Source organism: Jaculus jaculus, chromosome 4 (assembly GCF_020740685.1).
Source record: "Jaculus jaculus isolate mJacJac1 chromosome 4, mJacJac1.mat.Y.cur, whole genome shotgun sequence".
NCBI classification, from domain to species: Eukaryota; Metazoa; Chordata; class Mammalia; order Rodentia; family Dipodidae; genus Jaculus; species Jaculus jaculus.
Window position 1 is genome coordinate 93,975,091 of NC_059105.1, and position 22,255 is coordinate 93,997,345.

General features: G+C 37.5%; 1 non-coding gene across 1 annotated transcript; it reads right to left on the reverse strand.

Annotated features, from left to right (window-relative positions):
• Positions 1-21,694: 21,694 nt before the first annotated feature.
• LOC123460460 lies at positions 21,695-21,797 on the reverse strand. The gene has a single exon (XR_006637017.1). It is a non-coding gene; the product is annotated as a U6 spliceosomal RNA (small nuclear RNA).
• Between the last annotated feature and the right edge of the window lie 458 nt (positions 21,798-22,255).

The window sequence follows — 22,255 nt, forward strand, 5'->3', positions numbered from 1 at the left end:
CCTGCCATTGAGGAGCTTCCTCTCAAGCCTGTAAACCAAAATAAACCTCATTTTTCCCAGAAGCTTCGCTTGGTTGGGTGATTTCTACCAGCAATGTAACCCTCACTGAAACAGTGAAGTGGTAAGGGGAATTGCTGCTAGACAACTGACTGTGTGGCTTTGTCATTTTGGAGCTGATTTTCAAAAGTAATGTGGAAGTACTTGAAACCTTGGCCTAAAAGATGCCATGCAGTGCTGTAAGTACAGCTTGGTGGACTATTCTGTTCATTATTGATAGACCTGAATACAGTAAGAACTGTGAACTGTGAGGTTTGGCTTATGAGGGTGAGAAAGAGATTTGCCAGGACTGGGTTAGCAGTTTGTGTGGAAAGCTTGCTGTTATGCCTGACTTGCAGGATTTTTTGGTGTAGAAATGAACTGGTGTGAGCAGAGGGATATGGCACAAAAAGGACAATCTTTGAGTAAACTGCTGCCCATTCAGCTGCAATTAAGAGATTACAACCTTTGAAATTGGGCTAGCTGACCTGCACTGGAGCAATAGGAAGAATGTAGACTCTTTTGGAGGGGCCTGAGTGCTCAAGGAGTGTCCTGTTCTTCAAAGTCTGTTTTATTCCCCCGTGGATTAACAAATTGGCACCCTACCTGGCATTGTGGAGTATAAGAAATGCAGAAAAGAGAGGGCCATTGAGTTTGCAATGTGGTGGTGTGTTTTGGAAATGGCCATGGGCAGTGTGAAGCAGGTTTCCTGGTCATCTGCATGAAAACCCGATGGAGCCATGAGGATGAATTGTGTATTGCAGTGGAGACCCAGTGGAGATGCCGGTACCATGAGATGGCTGTTAAGGAAAGCTGCCGGTCCCAATGAAGTTTTCTAGGATTGTAGCTTGAGGGGCAGAATTGGAATACCAGAGACTTGTTGCTGTTTAGAATTATTGGACTTGGAGACTTGTCACTAGCTAGAGTTGTTGGACTTGGACCTACATAGTTTGATGTTTGCCCTGTTTAAATCATGCAATGCTTGAATATTTCTTTTCTCCCATTGCCATCTTTTGCAGTGTGTTTGTTCTGTGCCATTATGATTTGTGGGGGATATTTTGGTATTATGACTCAGTTAAAAGATCTTGGACTATTATGGGGATGTATGAGCCTCATTGGAATTGATAAAAACTATGGGGACTTTTAAAGTTGGATGAATGCTCTGCATTTTACATCATGTATGGTTATCAGTTTATGGGGGCCAGGAGCAGAATGTGGTGATTTGATTCAGTTGTCTCCCATAAAGTTAGGTGTTTTAAATGTTAGGTTCCCAGCTGATGGAGATTTGGGAATTAATACCTCCAGGAAGCAGTGTATTGTTGGGGGCGGGTTTATGGGTGTTATAGCCATTTTCCTCTTGTGAGTGTTTGGCACACTCTCCTGCTCCTGATGTCCACCTTATGTGGGCCAGGGGATGATGTCCACCCTCTGCTCATGCCGTTTTCCCTTGCCATCATGGAACTTCCCCTTGGGCCTGTAAGCCAAAATAAACCTCTTTTTCCTACAAGCTGTTCTTGGCTGGGTGATTTCTACCAGCAATGCAAACCTGACTGCAACAGTGGGGGAAACATCAAACTGTTTCTTGGTCTGAGAAAACTCTTCTTGCCTCTGCTTTATAGTTTGCAGTAAGTTCTCTCTTTCATCACATATGTGATTTTCTTCTGGTCTCTCAATCTACCGTGTACATATTCTCCTTATACTGTAAGGTCTACAGTGTGGGTACTCTTTCTAACTTTAGGCCAGTTACCTGTGTAATGACTGTAAATTCGGGGTAATCATGAGTATAACTCTCTTTATTACTCCCCTTTCCTCCAAATCTCCTGGTCTCTGCTTTGATATCTTTTTTCTGCTATTCTTTCTTAGGTCACCACCGTTTGTCTTAAATGGATCTCCTAAACTGTGCTGTGTTTTCCACATGAGAGTGTGTTCCCTACTCACCACATGTGTAACCTTGATCCCTAGACCCAAATCTCCCCTAAATAACCCCACAATTTTTTTACTTACCCCTAAATAAACTTAATTATTCAAAATTTATCCTTCTTGAGTCTGTCTTTATTAATTCTTTATTAAAGATAGGACATAACTCAAAGCATGAGGTACATAAATTCTGGGAAACATTTCCTGAACCCCAAACTCCTGCATCATTATTAGCATAGGTATTTTGTGTCTCTTCATTGTATCTTCCATACTGTGTGCTTCTCGGTTCTATGACATCCTCTCTGCTATGAAGAATGGAAACCTCTACAACTATGACCCCAAAAATAAATTCTTATTTGTGTTGTTTATGCCATGTACTTTGTCATGTGTGTAACAGCCTTGACAATTCTGAATAGCACATTATACTAGTATGTATGAAATAGGATCTCATTATGGTTTTTATTTGCATTTTCTTAATGCTTAATTATATTCATATTTTTAAATGTATTTACCATCTATTTGCTTGTGTTCCTTGGAGAAATATATGTTGTAATCATTTGACCATTTTTTCTATTTAGTTTTATTATAGAGATTTGAGTGCTTTGTGTAATCCTGATGTGAATCTGTGATATTATATACTATTTGGAAATATTTCTTCTCCTTATTCTTTCCCCCTTTTTTGGTGGTGTCCGTTTAAATGAAAATTAATTAAATAAATAATATTTTATGTTGTTATTTTGTCATCTAAGAAAATATTGCTTATGCCTATGTCTTGGAGATTTATTTTATATTTTCTTCTAATAGGCATACATACATTGCCAACTCTTAAACAGTAATTCATTCTTTAGGGAAATTGTGTCTTTGTGGACATGGTTAGATTCAAGGCTTTTCCAGGGCTTTGGAAAGAGTACTGTTGATGATCACATTCTAAGTTCTCATAGGGAAATGATAAAATCATAAATAATTCCAAATAAGAAGAAAGATAATGTTTCAAGACTTGTTCCTCTGATGTCTTCCTGTAAGTCCCTACATGTAATGGCATAATATTTTTATAGCAATTCATAGAGGACTGAAATGAAAAGCATAGTTCATAAAAATATATTTAGGGCTGGAGAGATGGCTTAGTGGCTAAGCGCTTGCCTGTGAAGCCAAAGGCCATCTATGAGACTCATAAAAATAATAATAAAAAACTGCAAACTTGGTCTTCCTCAAGTAGCCACTCCCCACAAAAAAAAACAAAACAAAACAAAAAAAAACCTGATCTGAGTCTCAAGGTGGGCTTCCCAAACACCTTCTTGCTTCTGTGGGCAAGTGATCAACACTAAAATGTTGAATTTTTTGTCATTGAGGTATGACAATGTCTCTAACACATTATTAATCGTATGCATACATTTTTCAGTCATTCAGAGGAGATAATTATGACATACATTTATGTGGCAAGGTAGACAAAATCCACACTATCATGTTGTGAAATATGTGTATATAACATGTAATATGGACTGTGATGAGAAGTGTAATTCAAAGTTCTATTGAAGAAAGTAAAAGAAGTATCCTATTTCCTCATATGGAAAAAGAATGATCAAAACTATGACATCACAGGAAGCAGGATAGAGTGAGGACCTTTCAGGAAGAGCGCTGTCCTGTTTCTTCACAGTCTCATGGCATGTACTGAAAATTGCACTGGATATTTTGTTCAAAAGATACCATTTAGGTAGCCATTAACACATATGAGAATTCTAGCTATTTGCCACATTTTCTGAGTATGCTGGTGGTTGAATACTCAGTGATCCTGTGATAGATATTGATAAGGCTTTTGGATAAGGAAAGTTAGACACCTTGATAAAAGTACTTTACTGGGGCTGGAGAGATGACTCGGAAGTTAAGGTACTTGCCTACAAAGCCTAATGGCCAGAGTTTGATTCCCCAATACTCATATAAAGCTATATGCAGAAAGTGGCACATGCATTTGCAGTATTTTGTGGGGCCTGGAAGGCCTGACACACCCATATTTTCTGACTGTCTCTCTTATTTCCATCTCTCTTGCTCTGCTTATAAATAAATAATAAAATATTTTAAAGGGTCCTTTGTTGAAAATCTCCACTTGCATTGTTATTCATGAATTCTCACTGAATGAAACATATAGTACTCAGATGTGAAAATAACAAAGTAGCCATTTTCCTTGCCAATCATCTAAATATTTCTCTTAAATATTTAATTTTATAAGCCAAATATCACAATAACTTTTTATTTACATGTTATTGTCCTTGTAGCCAAAGACCAGCTCAAAGACTAGATTGCCTAATTTATCTGGATTGAGTAGAAAATCTGTCATTAAGCCAAGTTGTATCTGACTCTGAAGTCTTTACTCTCTACATTTTGATTACTAAGCAGTGTTGCTATAGAGTTTCAATAGTTTTACTCAGTTGCACCCCCTTTCAGGAATTTAAGGAAAAGTTTTGAACACATAAATTCAATTTTGTTTCACCAAGTTCAAATTATCAAGTGAGCACAGTTTTTCTCTTCTTTTGTGACCAAATTCAAAATTGTAGAATAGGATGGTAGGAAATGTTAGAAAGTGAAGAAGGATGAAAAGATTCCCTGCCTCCATCCACATACAGTAAATTTGGACTCTGAATAAAGGATAAGTGGGAGGGGAGGACAGACACTGTGGATGGCATGTCTTACATGTTGAAAACATTCAGGGAACTGAACAGGAGGGAGTTCTGGGAGAAAATGAGAAAAGGACTTAAAGGAATTGAAGGAAGGAAAGCTCAGATTCAGGCATAGTGTATTGACCTGCATACTGTGGAAGATAAAAGGGATCCATAGTTCATTGGTTTGGGGGCTCTTTGTGTAGCCAATAAATTCTTGGTTCAAACCAATGAAACCAAGGTACATCAATCTAAATAGATCCTACCCTTGTTTCTATTCCTTTTATATGCTTTGGGCAGGATACCTAACATCTCACTTTCATATTTTCTTCTCTCTCAGACATATTCATTCCACTGATTTTGTGTATCTGCAGTTCCTCCAGCATAACTCCTATAATATGCTTCAGACTTAAAGTTATGACCCTTGAAGTTGAAGATTGTGTTTTGACTTCCTTAGAGCTTCATTTAGTATCCAGCAAGCAGATTTACATATGTAATATTAAACGCTCAAAGTGTTAGCCAAAAGCTATTGCTTGACCATCTGCTAAGGGGAGAACAGTATACAATAACCTGCATGTTTTATTTCAGGATCTACCCTCAGGAAACAGTTGGCATATTGATTATTGTTTCTGTAGTACCTGCATTGATAACTGAAATCCCCATTCTCAGGATAAATGTGTATTGCCCAAAAGAAACTTTCTGTTTTCAACTACAGATTGGTTGCTACTGGGTTTTAAAGCAACTGTCTATAGCATTTGTCCAAGATTGGCAAAATCCATGTAATCAGCCTGACATTGAGCCTTGTTCTCTCTGAGGTCAGACCCTCTGGCCTGCAATTCTGCTTTGCCACTCACTAACAGTCTGCCTAAGTAAACACCTCTGCCTACATTTCAATACCACTTCTGAAACTATATACTAAGAATAACACCAATACCAAGTTTGTGGAATTCTTATGATAATATAATGATATAAAAATTAAGCATTTATATGATGTTTAACTCATAATAAACTCCATCTTTATTTTTATTAACTTCATAAAGTTGGGTTTTATTAATATCTAGAGAGGCCAGAATTTCCCTTTAGGCAGATAATATGTAAATTAATATTTTATTAGCAAAGGTGAGCTAAGTGCTCATTTTTGCTGTAGAATATTCTACAGTTTAGACATATTTGTACTGACTGGTATACATTATAATGGCATAGACATTATTTCCACTGGTTTAAAACTCTTCTGTGACCTTTTTGTTCAGCCCTCTCCCAATCTTCAACCCCTGAAAACTACTAATCATTTTCAATTTTTAGAATATTTTATACTCATGCATGTGCCAATTACTTGTTTGAATCAACAGCTTGCACATATACACTAAGATCATATAACATTATATCACCTGGTTGCATCATAGCCTTGTGTATTTGTTACTTTCTTGTTACTCAGGAAAAATACCTGGCCAATATCAATTTAAGGAAGAACATAGTTTAATTTGCTTACATTCCCAGAGTTATACATTCCATCGTTGTGGGAAAGGCCTTGCAGGCTAGGTTATTGCTTTGTGGCAGAGTCAGGAAATAGAGGACAAGCAGGAATTGAGTTAGGGCTTTAAGACCTCAACTCTCCAACCCAAACTGGTCAAATAGTTCCTTTTATAAGGTTCCACTTTTTGTAAGTTCCACAACTTCCCAAGAAAGCACAAGCAACTGGAGGCCAACTGCTGAAATACATGAGCCAGTGGAAGATATTTTACACTTAAGCCATCACATTCTGCCCTTGGTCTCCATATGCTGTATAAACCAAATACATTCAATCCAATTTAAGAAGTCCCCATAACATTTAATAGTTCTTACACAGTTCAAAACTCCAAAGCCCTAAATATCTTCTGAGACTCAAGGCAATATCTTAAGTGCGATTCCCTGTAAAATGAAAACACAAGTTACACACTCCTAACGTATAGTGGCACAGAGTAAATATTCTATGCCAAAAGGGGAGAAATGGGAGCATGGACAGGAAAGATGAAAATAAGACATAAAACAAAATACAGCTGGGCAGAGGTAGGAGGATCATCCTGAGTTCAAGGCCAGCCTGAGAGTACATACATAGTGAATTCCAGGTAAGCCTGGGCTAGAGAGAGACCTTACCTTGAAAAACCAAAAAAAAAAAAAAAGGATTTGGAATAAGTCACCAGATCAGATTGAGGAAATGTTGACTTTCAAGCGACTGATGGCTGAAAAGTGGCTTCGGTGTCTTTCTCCCCGTGACCTGCTCCCGCCCCCACTGCAGCCTCACTGTAGTGAGTCATGAGCACGCACTCAGCACATCAGACCATGCTCTAAGGACAAAGCAAGTTCGGAATCGGATTAAATATTTCTGTTTTCTGAAAAGAGTTATTTTGTATTTTGTTTTCTATTAAAATGTATTTAGTTTCAAAAAAAAAATACAGCTGGACAAACGCCCAATCTTTCAGATCTGTGTCCAGTATCTAGATGTTAAGATGAAACTAGGGGGACTCTATCACTCTGGAATTGCTACTTGTAAGCACACACAGCCTCTCTTTGGGTAGGATCCAGTCTGAGTCTACAACCTATCTTGACAGATGTCCCATGGTCCATCTCTAAAATCATGGGGTCTCCATTGTAATTTATGATTAACTTTGACAGCTTCATTCATTTATCTCTCAAAAGCTCCTTGCAGGAATTTCAGTGGCTTGTGAGATGCAATACTCCATGAACAATTCAGTTTTGAATTTTTCCTAACTATAAAGTCAGTATCCCATGGACTATTCTGCCAAGTTCTGCTGTCATCTCAGGATAGATTCTAATCCCTTGGATGTTGTTGTAGTAGCTTTTATGGGCCTTGGTTGTTGTATCTGTGAAAACACTTTCCTAGGTAGTTACTTTTGAGTAGGAAACATTTCTGTGGAATTTCCTCTTCAGGCCTTCTTCTTTCAGAAGAATTTGTATCCCAAGCCAAAGCTTTTAGTTGGGTGGGTGTTGCTATCAGGGCAAGTTGCCTCTTGTCCTAGTGCAGAGTAGTAGACTCATTTCTAATGCTGCTAATCTCTTTAAACATCATAGTAGATTTGTCAGATGTAACCTGTTTTTCTTCTGAACTAAAAACTTTCTCACAATGCTTTCCTTGACAAACTACATTTTTCACATCTTTGTACTCTACCTTTTGCACTCTCCCATTGTAGATATGAAAATGTACAGTAAACAAAAGCCATACCACAGATACAATGTTATTCTTCCTTGAAATTTTCTCCACAGAATACTTTATTCCATTTTAAATTCAGTCTTATTCAGATTCTCAGGACTTGGACAGAATGCAGCCAGTTTCATTGTCATAATATTGCATGAACTTCAGCTCCGTTCCTTGAAATAGTCCTTGTTCATCTCTGAAACCTCATTAGTAAGGACTTCATTGTCTTTCTCAGCATTCTGACCTTTCAAACTTCTACAAGAATGGCCCCTTAAGCTCTGTTCACAGCATTGGATGGTTTTTGCAGTATCAAATTCCATAGCCCTACTGAAAACCAGTTCCAAAGGCTTACAAATTACATGATCAGGTTTATAGCAGTAACAAACCCACTCTTGGTACCAAATTTCTGTTTTAGTAACTTTATTATTGTTGGGAAAAACACTTGATTAGAAGCAAATTAAGGAAGGAAAAGGTTTAAGTTGGCTTAAATTTCTGGAAGATACAGTCCATCGGATTGGAAGGTGTAGCAGTCTTGCTAGTCACATTGCAACCAGCATCAGTAAGTAGAGGGATAAGAGGAAGAGAAATCACACTATAAAACCTCAGTGCCCACTCCTAGGTGACCTATTTTCCTCAGCAAAGCTTTACCTGCTAAAGGCTCCACAACATTTCCCAGCACCACCGACTGGGGACGTAGTGTTCAAACACATAAACCTAGTAGGGATATTTTATATTGAAACCACAATAGCATATTATTTTGTGTGAGTACATGATATGATCTTTACACCATGCCCAAAACACCTTATGCCTCATTTCTCTGAATATAGTCCTATCAGTAAGCAATGGATTATTTAATAGAATTTTGCTTTGTGTCTGACCATGTTACTTAGCCTTACACATTTAGGATTACCCTACCCTCTTCATGGTTTAATTGCTCATTTATTTTTAGTGATAAATAATTCCCTAGTCTCTGGATGTATCACAGTTTGTTCATTTACCATTTGAAGTATATCTTGGCAGATTCCATGTTTGACCAGTTATAAAGTTATTATAATACCCATGTGCAGGTTTTTGTGGAGACATACATTTTTTTGCTTTTTTCTGATTGGTATCAAGGATTTTCATATTCAGATTGCACATAGGACAACAGTAGAAACTTTCAAATTTTCTTCAAAAGTCTCTGTATCACTTTACCTTCTCATTTTTGATGAATGAAAGTTCATAATGCTTCTCCATGCTTGGTATTGTCAGTGTCACAGAACATTGACTATTCTAATATGTGTGAAGTGGTATTCAATTCTTTTTTCAGAATAAACTTTAATCTTTACATTCTTGGATCTTTCATGGTTGGCTATTTAAATATAAATAAATAAACAGCAGTCTCTAATTTATTGCAAAGCCCTATCAAGTTTCTGGCATGGCCATATGTCTTCTCACTTTCAGAATGTTTATGAATGACCTAACGCCTTACTTGCTTGTCTGGGATATTGACAAGATGCTTTACCTTAAGCTCTGTTACTTATGTGTTTCCTAAGCTTGTTTACATATATGGGACTACTGATAACTTATGTGTGACTTTCATACTCAAATTATTCTGGTTAACTTTACTTACTGTAGACTGACTACCTGAACACTCAATGCTAATTGAAACAGTCTACCTTTCCTCCTCTCAAAACATACTCTTTTGGTATGCCTACATATCAAGGCAATAGATCCTAGATTTTGCAGGTTTCTTAAAGTGAAATATGAGTTTTCAATGTGTTCCTCTGATTTTTATTTTTGGCATCTGTTGCAATGTCACATTTTCATAAAATTTTATTAATTTATTTCTTCTACTTCTTTTGATAAGTCTGGCTATGAATTTGTCTTATTTATGGATCTTGACTTTCCTATGTTTCTCTACCACCTATAAAATAAAGCAGATTCTCCAACCAAGAGTGAGGACAGCTTGGGTTAAAGAGGAATGCAAAGTTATTTGAGAAATTTTGGGGGTGCCCTCTCACTGTGCTTCTCCAAGGCACAGTGGGCGCTTGTTTCTGAAGTATGAGTTTCCTGACTATAGTATTCTGACTTGGTTTCCAATACAAGCTATGAGTTCTCTCCCAAGGAATGGAGCTCATACCAATCAGAGAACAGTTGATTCCTACAAAGGCTATGTACCAGTATTGAATAAGTGCGCCTTTCTTATCTGGCTTGTTAATTTCTTATTCTTCAGGGTACCCTGCTTATTCATGCTGCTGATGATTGTTTCTTAAAGAAACTCCCATAAGGCTTTCAACCACTATGAGAGCTATCCAGCAGGAAGCCAGTTTCCCTTTTGGTTACCGCATGGTATTCTGATGCCCTGTGACCACAGATTATGGTGTCTTTGGTAATCAAGTGTTTTGGTAATGGCTTACATTGTTTTGGACACCTCATAGGTCTCCCTAGCCAACAGCTCACTGTGGGGGGCAACCCATCTCTGGGCCTGGGAGTTATCAGCCTGTGGTTTTAAGAAAGCTAAGCTTTTTCCACCTTCTGTTTGGACTGTCTCTCCTACCCCTTTATTGGTGGTAATATCTTGTAGAATGCTAGTCAGAATTAGGATTTATATGGAACTGATTAATGTTGTCTTAACTTTTGTGCAATTCCTTCCCCACTCTCCCTACCCCCATTCCTCCAAGACCCCAATATTCTGCCCTTCCCTAACTTGCCAGGTAACTCTTACTCTCTTCTATTACTAGTTATTCTCTGTACTGGTCTTGTTCTAGTTTAATGCCGACATTTCTGGTACTGACGACCGTTTTCATTCATTGCTAACTAGGAACTGTAGATGAGAGAGTACATCAGCATTTGTCTTTCTGTGCCTTCATGACCTGGCTTAAAATGATATTTTACAACTCCATCCACTTACCTGCAAGATTTATTATTTCAATTCTCTTTACCACTGAATAGAATTCCATTGTTTTCATTATCCACTTATAAACTGACAGGCATCTGTGCTGGTTCCAGTTCCTAGCTATTGTGAATACAGCAGCAGCAAACATGGCTGAGCAAGTATTTCAGTAGTAAAGAATGGAGTCTTTTTTGACCTGTGGCATTGTTTAGCTCCTTTGTTTCTCTGTTTATTTTCTTCTAAGATTATTGATGATTGATGATATTGTCTATTGATGATAGTGGGATATTAAAGTCTTCTACTATTATTATATTAGAATTTATATCTGTTTTATTATCTACTAAGTTTTTCTTTATAAAATAAGGTACCCCTGTGTTTGGTGCATATAAATTTATGATTGTAATATCTTCTTGTTGAATTGTTCTTTTACTGAGCATGATGTGGCCTTTTTTTCTCTCACTCTAGCCCCAGGCTGAACTTGAATACACTATGTAATCTCAGGGTGGCCTTGAACTCACAGAGATCCTCCATTCTCCCACCTCTGTCTCCCTAGTGCTGGGATTAAAGCCATGTGCCACCACACCCTGAAGCGGACTTCTTTATCTCTTTTGATTACTGTTGGTTTAAAGTCAATTTTGGCTGAAATATGTGCAGTCACTCCCGCTTGATTATTTTTTCCATTTTCTTGGAATATCTTTTTCCCATACTTTCACCCTAAGGTGTTATCTCTTTTTCACTGTATGGTGACTTTCTTTTAGACAGAAAATGGATGGATCCAGCTTATTAACCTGTATCTTTTGATTGGGGAATTGAGGCCATTTATGTTCAGAGTTATAATTGTGAGGTGTGAGTTAATCATTGTTATGTTGATGACTTTGTGTAGTTTGGTGCTGTCTTGGCCTTTGCATGCTTTTGTGACCAATCTAGTTCTGATTGGTTCTTTTTCTCTGCTCTTTTTCATGTTGGTTCAACTCCTGAGTATGGAGAATTCCATGTAATATTTGCTGTATGGCTGGCTTGGTGCTCATGTAATTTTAAGGCTGGTTTATATCAAAAAAAAAAAAAAAAGGTTTCTAATTTCACCTTCTATTATGAGGAATAGTTTTTCTAGATACAGTAGCTTGGATTGACACCCAAGATCATTTAGCTTTTGAAATGCTTCATCCAAAGTTCTTCTAGCTTTCAGAATTTCCATTGAAAAATCTGAGGTATTACTTATAGGGTTACCTTTGTATGTTATGAGCTATTTTTCTCTACTAGCTTTTAGTACTCTTTCCTTGTTTTCTTTGTTTAATGTTTTGATTATTATGTGTTATGGGTGTCTCTTCCCTGCTCCTGTCTATTTCATGTTCTATGCATCTCCTGTATTTGGATGGGTCTCTCCTTATAACATTGGGAAAATTTTCTTCAATAATTTTCTTGAGGTTATTCTCTATGTCCTTGGCCTTTATTTATTCCCTTTTATGTATGCCTACTATCCAAATATTTCTTTCTTTTAAGGTGTCCCAAAGTTCCCTTATGCTCTGTATGCATACTGTTGTTTTTTTTTTAACCTGGCAATATTTTTGAGTCCCAGTCTAATTCTTCTGTTTTGTCCTTGAGTTATAAATTCTGTCTTCCATATTGTTTGCTCTGTTAGTCAGGCTTTATTGGGTGATTTCCAAGAGAGTTATGAAATTTCTCTTTTATGTTATGCTTGTCATCAGCAGTTCCATCTCTTGCTTAAATTTCATCTTTATTTCATGATTTGGCCTTTTTTATATTCTCTTGGAGTTCATATTGCATTTACATATGTGATCATTGTGATTGTTCCATTGGCCTATGAGCTCAATTTATTTGTTGGTTCTCCTCAAAGACTTTTTAACCTTCTGTTGTAGACAGCTTTAGGTTCTCTGGGATGAACTTCCAAACCAGACACAGTTATGAAGGAAGGAATATTTAGAGAAGCTTACAGATACAGCAAAAGTTCCATAATGGCAGAAGCTGGCCTGCTTTCACAGATCCAAGGAGAGAGAGACAGAGAGAGAGAGAGAGAGAGAGAGGGAGAGAGAGAAAGAGAGAGAGAGTGAGTGTGTGTGTGTGTGTGTGAGAAAGAGAGAGAGAGAGAGAGAGAGAGAGAGAGAGAGAGAGAGGGAATCCATAAGCCAAAAGCCACATGGCACACTTCTGGAACTCCAGTTAGACCTAGGAACTTTGCATATCTTCAGGTTGGAATTTCAAACCCACTGCCACACTTCCTCCAGCCAGGTGGTTACAGATCCAAAGTCCAAACTGATAAAACACTAAATGTATTGGGGGCATCTATTCAAACTATCACATTTGATTCCTGGATCCCAATAGACTTAAAAGCATCACACATTGAAAAGAGTATTTAGTTTAATTTTAATGTTCTCCACAGTCTTGACCAATTTAAGATAGTTTTAAATTCCCAAGCCTCCTCTGAAATTTAAGATTTTTTTTTAGCTGTAAGTCCCGTAAAATCAAACAAGTCACATACTTTCAACATATAAAGGCACAGAGTAAGCATTTTTAATTGGTATAAGGCATAGCAAGGAGAGACTAGAACAATGTAAATTTAATCAGCATCAAGAAAACATCAATCTTTTATAGTTCAGGTCAAGTGACTGACAGTCTCTGGATTTTTCAATTCTACCCATCCAGCTGAGATGAGTAGCCAGGGAAAACTTCTATCCCTAGCTAACAGCCTCCATGGTGGCCCTTGTATCCCCGTGGCATATCCAAAACATTTTCAATTCTCCAATGTAAACCATAATCCATCTTCCAAAAGCTCTTTCAGCCTATTAAGGTCACTATGTCTTGTCTCATTTCACATCTCATCAATGGCTTCTGGAACAGTATATGTACTTTTTGACCCAGTCTATGCCCTTTTATTAAAATGTTTTTAAAACTAATACCAGGTGTATAGGACAGAGCCATATTTTTCATTTAGGAACAAAATAAATCATATCTATTAATAGTAGATTTTATTTAGTTATTTTTGGTTTTTCGAGGTAGGGTCTTACTCTAGCTCAGACTGAACTGAAATTCACTATGTAGTTTCAGGGTGGCCTTGAACTCATCCCACTTCTGCTTCCCAAGTGCTGGGATTAAAGATGTACACCAACATGCCCAGATTTCTTTTTCCTCTTTGACACATTCCCAAACGTTTGTATTTATTTATTTATGTATTTATTTATTTATTTATTTATGAGTGACAGAGAAAGAAAGATGCAGAGAGAGAGAGAAAGAGTGAGAAAGGGAGAATGAGAGAGAGATATAATGGGCATGCAGGGCCTCCAGCCACTGCAAACAAACTCCCTTGTGCATCTGGCTAATGTTGGTGCTGGGGAACTTGAACCTTGAGCCAGTGTCCTTAAGCTTCACAGATAAGGGCATAACCACTAAGAATTCCTTCTAGCCCCAGTTTGTATTTTTATCATAGTCATCTTTTCAGAAATCTTTTTTATTGTTTTACTGTGAAGCAGTTGGGTCATCTTTGTTTAAGATTGTTAATGTGTTGCCAATAGAAGCTTTAATAACCTAGAAACCATTTCAATGTCTGTTATTTTAACTTGAAGTTTTCCAACTTAAAATCTTAAAACTTTCGGTCCTATATCTTTATCTAAGCACATCAGTCCTTTACAAATATAACCTTGATCAAACTCTCTTGTCCTGGGCAGCAGAACACAGACAGTCCTGATTTCAGTAACCCAGTTCTATCTAAGACTTCTGGAGTCTTTTCTTTCTCTTACAAGGCTCATAAGCTAAGCCTCTAAGTTCACAAGTTGTGCCTCCAAACACAACTCTCACTGAACTTAGTATTTTTAAACACTCATCAGAATAGTCCATAAACTTGGCTTACCACTCTAGAAGGTGTCTTCATTTTTAAGTACCAAATCCATGTCCATTCTTCTAGAACAAAAGTTTTAAAAGACAAAAATCTATATTGTCATAATTATCTCAGCACTCTTCTGGTACCAATTTCTGTTGTAGACAGCTTTAAGTTCCCTAAGAAGAACTTCATACTAGGCACTATGACACCTTCTCTTGATCTTTTCTTGATATTTTTTTTTAATTTCATTAAGACATGTTTAAAGTACTGTTTCCTGATTTTCTTGGGCTTTTATCAGCCATCCATTGAAATGTTCTTGTTTATTGTCTTGCATTTTCTTCATCCATGCTCTGATTTCCTTTTTTTTAAAATAATTTTGTTCATTTTTATTTATTTATTTGAGAGTGACAGAGACAGAGAGGGAGAGAGACAGATAGAGAGAGAATGGGCTCGCCAGGGCTTCCAGCCACTGCAAATGAACTCCAGACGCATGTGCCCCCTTATGCATCTGGCTAACTTGGGTCCTGGGGAATCAAGTCTCGAACTGGGGTCCTTAGGCTTCACAGGCAAGCACTTAACTGCTAAGCCATCTCTCCAGCCCTCTGATTTCTTTTTGTTGTCTTTCTTCCAATTCATTGTGCCATTCTTTGATTTACAATTTGAATATTTTTTACAAATTTTATTCTGTTTCCTTCAGCCATTCTTGGAGTTCTTGTTTGATTTCTCTTTGTCCTATTCCCTTTCATTCAACAAGGCTTTTGTTCATTGTTTTATTAAATTGATTAAAAATTTTTGTTGAAATTTTATTTTGGGCTTCTATGTTTTGGGTTTCCTCTAAGCTTTCATTGCAGGCTTTCATTGTGTGAGTAACTAATCTTGGTAGGGATCTCTTTACAGGGCGTTGTTTGTTAGTTGCTTTGCAGTGGAGTCTGCTCATCTTGAGTTTAGTGGTCTCTGTGAGGATGCAGCAATAGCAGCTCTTGTATAGCCTGTGTTGTATAGCCTGCCCTTTTCTCTCTCTGTCTGTCACTCATAAATAAAATTGAATAAGGTGGGTTGAAGTCTATCCACTTCATTATGGTGGATGCACTAGAGCCAAAACAGTGATCTATTTTGAATGTGCCTTCTCTGGGCAATTCTGAGTAAGGCCTTTGGAGATAAAACTTTCTTAGTGTCTGAGCTAGCTGGTTTTCATCCAGTGTTATTTGCTGTCTGGTTTTTGGACTGAGATTAGCTCCAAGCTTCTCCTGGGAGTTGAAACTGGTGCACAGTTATCTTCTACTTCTACTTCTCCAGCTATATATATTTTTTTTGGGGGGGGGGAGGTAGAGGGTAGCCTTGAAAGGTGAATATGAGAAGTAGGATCCATGCTGTTATGCTGTTTCCAGCTGTTTTTCTGCTGGTTTTGCTCTCTGAGGCAGCCACCCAGGGATGGCTCTGCCCTTGCTGAAGCTCAGTCCTGATACACAATTACCCACAAGTTTTAAATATATATATGCATTCTTTTTAAAATTCATTTTTATTAGATATGGACATGCATATGTTGGTACCACTCTTTCTGTCATCCCTGCCACTTTTCCAAGGATGCCCTGCTCATTGAGGATGCAGGCCAAATCCATGCCAATTGTGGGTCATGCACTGTGGGGGCAGTAGTCAATTTTGGGGGAGAGGCAATGCCTCTGTTCATAATGTCCCAACTTGTGGCTCTAACAATCTTTCTGCCCCTCTTCCATAAAATTCCCTGTGTTATGTTGGGTGCATTTTAAGTCACTTTGTTGATGAGCTCTTAGGAGCCTCCATATCTCTACATTGTTAGGTGTTTGAGTGTCCTCTGTGTGTATCTCCTTAGGTCTTGTGCTGATATCAAATTCACTGGGAAAGAAGCACTCTTGCTCATTTCCCCAGTTCCTCTGTGGTTTCATCTGGGGCCAGGGTAAAGTGTGCTGGGTCGTTTAACTCCTCAGGTCCCACTCCCATCTGAAAAAGAGAAGAAGAATCTCCAGTGGAGAGTGAAGTCTGCACCAGTTAAATGGGATAGCCATTATTAATTTAGAGAGAATTTATAACCTTATAGCCCAAGGTTAGTGGGAGTTTGGCATTGGAAAGCAAAATCGTTTTCTGGATATGATTCTTACTTTTTTCTGAGTTTCAGATATGGTTTCCTTTCAACTTAATAGATCCATTAGCCAATCCAAGAGCAGTTGGTTACCCAACATGTTTGTGTGCCACTATTGCACTTGCATGAGCCTAATGTCAGGCTGTTTGTTTCTGAGTAGCTTATATTTAAGTTACTCAGAGAGATGCTGATTACTTTCCTCTGGTAGCACATTTAGTGCTTTCCAGCATGAGATGGGCTAACTATCTGGGGACTGGCTATCTTCAATATTCTAACCAGGTCTCTCCATGTCCTGTGCCAACAGTGTATGATGTCTTCAGCAGTAGGATCTTACCATTAACATTTGGTGGGTAATCAAATTCCTTGACAGAAGTCTGCCTTGTTTGTTTTGGGAGAACTTGAAGGTCTCTCTGATCAACAGCTCATTGTGGATGTTAACCGCATTCTTGTACATGGAATTACAAGCCAGTGCCAAGGGAAGAGAAAAAAGCAAAAGGCAAAAAGAAAGGGAAATAGGAGAAATTTAAAGTTAGGCTTCATCTCACCCTCTCCAGGGCCTTTGATTCAGGTGCTCCCTCTTAGGTCCTGTTGAGTATTCAACCTTTTAGTCTGACTTCCAAGATACAGATTTCTATGGTACCAGTTCAATTTGGATTCAGTTTTGTGTCCTCTCTACCCCCTTTCCTTTTCCCCAAGCCCTCCCTTCCCTATTGTCCATGCCTTGAATGCCATTCAGATATGTCAGCAACTCAGGCTGATCCAGGATAGGAACCACAGATGACTGAGACCATGGGAAAATTGTCTTTTTGTGACTGTTTGAGTTTGCTTAGTATTGTCGGTTCCAAGTTCAACCATTTTTATACAAATTTCAATGTGTCATTTTTTTCTTAATTCTGAGTAGAATTCCATCATGCAGATATACTACATCTTGGTTATCCATTCATCCAGTGATGGGTTGATTCCAGTTCTTAGCTATTATGAATTGAGCAGCTACAAACATGGTTGAACAAATATATCTTAACTGAGGTGTGAAGCTTTTAGGGTAAACGCCCAATAAGGGAATAACAGAGTCAGCCGGTAAATCTATATTCAGCCTTTTCAGGAGTCTCCATATTGATTTCCATAATGGTTACACCAGCTTATACTCTCAACCAACAGTGAAGAGTGTTCCTGTTTCACCACATCCTCACCAACATTTGTTTTCATTTGATTTTTAAATATTTGCTAACCTTACTGGGGTGAGGTGGAATCTCATAGTTATTTTAAGTTGCATGTCCCTAATGGTTAGGGATGTTGAAAATATTCTTAAGTGGGTTTTAGCCATTTGTAATTCTTCTTTTTTTGTTTTTTGAGGTAGGGTCTCACTCTAGCTCAGGCTGACCTGGAATTCACTATGTGGTCTCAGGGTGGCCTCGAACTCATGGCAATACTCCTACCTCTGCCTTCCAAGTGCTGGGATTAAAGGCATGCACTGCCATGCCCAGTCTCCATTTGTAATTCTTGCTCTGTGAACTCTATTCCATTCTCTGCCCCACTTTTGGAGTATGCTGTTTGATCATTTGTTTTTTAGGTTTTTGACTCTTTGCAGACTCTAGATATTAGGCTTCTATGAGTGGTATTGTGGTATAGCAAAGATTTTCTCTCATTGAGTGGGTAATGTATTGGCTGTGCTTATGGTATGTTTGTCTATATGAAAGTATTTTAGCTTCCTGAAGTCCCATTTGGTTGAGAGCTTGTTTAATTTCCAGGGCTACTGGGGTTTTGTTCATAAAGTCTTTTCCCAGTCCTATATCATGGATAGTGTCTCCTATGTTTTCTTCCAGTACTTGAAGAATTTCAGGTATTATATTGAGGTCTTTAATCCATTTGGGCTTGATTTTTGTTTATGGAGGAATAAGTGAGTCTAATCTAATTTTTCTACACATGGTCCTCCAGTTTGTCCAACACCATTTATTGAAGATGCTGCCTTTACTCCAGTCTATGTTATTGCAACTTTTTTCAATGATCAAGTAGCTGTAGTTACTATACCTAAGGTCTGGGTCTTAAATTCTGTTACATTGTTCTATGTATCTGGTTTTAGTCCAATACCATGCTGTTTTTGTTACTATGGCTTTGTAATATAGCTTTGGACTAAGTATGTTGATACCTTCAGAGTTTTTTGTTTGTTTGTTTGGTTTTTTGCTGAGGATATATTTGGATATCCAAGGACTGCTGCCATTTCATATGAATCGTGATATCATTTTTGCATTATCTATGAAGAATGATACTAATATTTTTATTGGTATTGCATTAAATCTGTATATTGATTTTGGTAGAATTGCCTTTTCACAATATTAATTCTACCTATTCAGGAGCATGGGAGTTCTTTCCATCTTCTCAAGTCCTCCTCAATTTCTTTCTTGAGTTTTTAAATTTTTTTCACTATATAAATATTTCTCATCCTTGGTTAGTGTTATTCCAAGGTATTTGATATACATATTTTTGTGGTATTGACTATGGGACACCCTCACTGATTTCTTTCTCTGTATATTTGTCCTTTGCCTATAGAAAAGCTACTGATTTTTGTACATTGATTTTTGTATCCATGAAATTTACTGAAGGAATTAATCACCTTTAGTAATTTTGAGGTGGAGACTGTCAGCTCACTTATGTACAGGATCTTGTCATTTGCAAATAGGACTAATTTGACTTCTTCCTTTCCAATTCAAATCCCTTTTATTTCTTTCTCCTGTCTTATTGCTTGGGCTGGTTCTTCTGGTATTATGTTGAAAAGCAGTGGTGAGAGTAGGCACCCTTGTTTTGTTCTAAATCTCAGTGGGAACACCTTGAATCTTTCCCCACTAAGTATTAATTGGGATTTAAGAGTTACATATATATATATATATATATATATATATATATATATATATATATATAGAGAGAGAGAGAGAGAGAGAGAGAGAGAGAGAGAGAGAGAGAGAGCCTTTATTTTATTGAGATATCACCCTCCCCATGCCTATTCTTTATAGTGTTTTGATCATAAAGTGGTGGTGTATTTTGTCAAAGGCCTTCTTTGTATCAATTGAGATGGTCATGTTGTTCTTTGCATTATGTTGACCAATTTCTGTTGAACCATCCCTGCATCCCTGGGATGAAGCTTACTTGGTCAAGGTGGATAATGCTTTTGATATGTTGTTGAATTCAGTTTTTAAGGATATATTTCAGGATTTTGGCATTTAACTTCATCACAGTTATAGGGCTATAGTTTTCTTCTTTATTGAGTCTATGCCTGGTTTTGGTATTAGAATGATGCCAGCTTCATAAAAGGAGTTTGGGAGGATCTCTAGTCTCTGATTATGTGAAACAGTTTGAGAAAAGTTTCTTTCAGTTCTTCAATGAAGGTTTGATAGAAATTGACTGAGAAGCCACCTTATCCTAGACTTTTTTTGGAGAAGTTTTTGATTAATTTTTAAATCTCCATGGATGTGATTTGTTTGTTTAGGATATTAATCTGGTCTGAGTTTAGTTTTGGCAGGTGGTATGTGTCTAGGAATTCATCCATTTCTTCCAGATAATTCAGTTTTGTTTAGTAGATGTTTTAGAAGGATGAAAAGATGATTATACCAATTTCATTGATGTCTATTGTGATCTCTCCATTTTTATGTCTGATTTTGTTAATTTGGGTAGTTTGATCAGATTGGCCAAGGGTTTGTCAATCTTGTTTATTTTTTCAAGGAACTAGTTCTTTGTTTCATTGATCTTTGTAAAAGTTTTTTTTTGTGTGTGTGTGTTTATTTTATTTATTTGAGAGTGACAGACAGAGAAAGAGGCAGATAGAGAGAGAAAGAGAGAGAGAATGAGTGCACCAGGGCCTCTGGCCTCTGCAAACGAACACCAGACGAGTGCACCCCCTTGTGCATCTGGCTAACATGGGTCCTGGGGAATCGAGCCTCGAACCAGGGTCCTTAGGCTTCACAGGCAAGCGCTTAACTGCTAATCCATCTCTCCAGTCCTGTTTCATTGATTTTTAAAATTATTTTCTTAGTCTCCAATTCATTAATTTTTGCTCTAATCTTGATTATTTCTTTCCATCTGGAGCTCTTGGGATTGAATTCTTCTTGTTTTTTCCAGTGCCTTTAGGTGGATAGTTATGTTATTTATTAGGGATCTCTCCCTTTGTCATGAATGCATTTAGTGCTATGAATTTTCCCCTTAGGACTGCCTTCATTGAGTCCCATAAGTTTTGGTAAGTTGTGTTTTCATTATCATCAAATTCTAGGAATTTTAAATTTTCTTTTGTGATTTCTTCCATGACCCATTCATTATTTAAAAGTGTGTTGTTTAGTCTCCAGGATCTGGTTGAGTTCTTGATGTGTCTCCAGTTGTTAATTTCTAGCTTTCAAGCATTGTGATCTGACATAATGTGGGAAGTTACTTCAATTTTCTTGACTTTATGGAGCCACACTTTATGGCCTAATATATGGCCAATTTTGGAGAAGGTTCTCTGGACTGCTGAGAGGAGTGTGTATTATGTTGAGTTGGGATGGGAAATGTGATCTAGTTGATCTATGATGTTGAGATTTATTATTTCCCAGTTCATTTTCTGCTTGGATAATCTGTGTATTGATGATAGTTGAGTATTAGTCTCCAACTATGTTTGTGTTGGTGTTCATTTCTGATTTGTTATCAAGTAGCTTTTGTTTTATAAACTATGGTACACCTGTTTTTGCATATCTATAGTTATAATTGTGATGTGCTCATATTTGCTCATTCCTTTGATGAATAAGGAGTGGACTTCTTTGTGCTTTTTGATTACTTTAGGCTTGATGTCTATTTTATCTGATATTAATATAGCAATATCCATTTATTTTTTATTACCATTTTCTTGGAATATTATTTTTCATCCTTTCACCCTGAGGAGGTATCTATCTTTAGTGGTTAGGTGGGTTTCTTGAAGACAGATAGACCCTTTCTTTTTTTTTTTTTTAATCTACCCTGATAATTTGTTTCTTTTGATGGGTGATTTAAGACCATCAATATTCAAGGATATTACTATGAAGTTTTAATTAATACCTGCCATGATAAGGTGTTTTAAAAAAATATGGAATGCTTCACAAATTTGTGTGCCATCCTTGTGCAGGGACCATGATAATTTTGTCTATATCATTCTTTTTTTAGTATATGTTCTTCCCAAGCATGTTATACGTATATTCTTTAAATTTTTTTTTGTTCACTTTTTTTTAAAATTTATTTATTTGAGAGTGACACACACACAGAGAAAGACAGATAGAGGGAGAGAGAGAGAATGGGTGCGCCAGGGCTTCCCGTCTCTGCAAACGAGCTCTAGACGCGTGTGCCCCCTTGTGCATCTGGCTAACTGGGACCTGGGGAACCGAGCCTTGAACCGGGGTCCTTAGGCTTCACAGGCAAGTGCTTAACCGCTAAGCCATCTCTCCAGCCCTGTTCACTTTTATTTATTTATTTGAGAGCAACAGACAGAGGGGGAAAGAGGCATATAGGCAGAGAGAGAGAATGGATGTGCCAGGACTTCCAGCCATTGCAAATGCACTCCAGATGCATGTGCCCTCTTGTTTATCTGGCTAACATGGGTCCTGGGGAATTGAGCCACAAACCAGGGTTCTTAGGTTTCACAGGC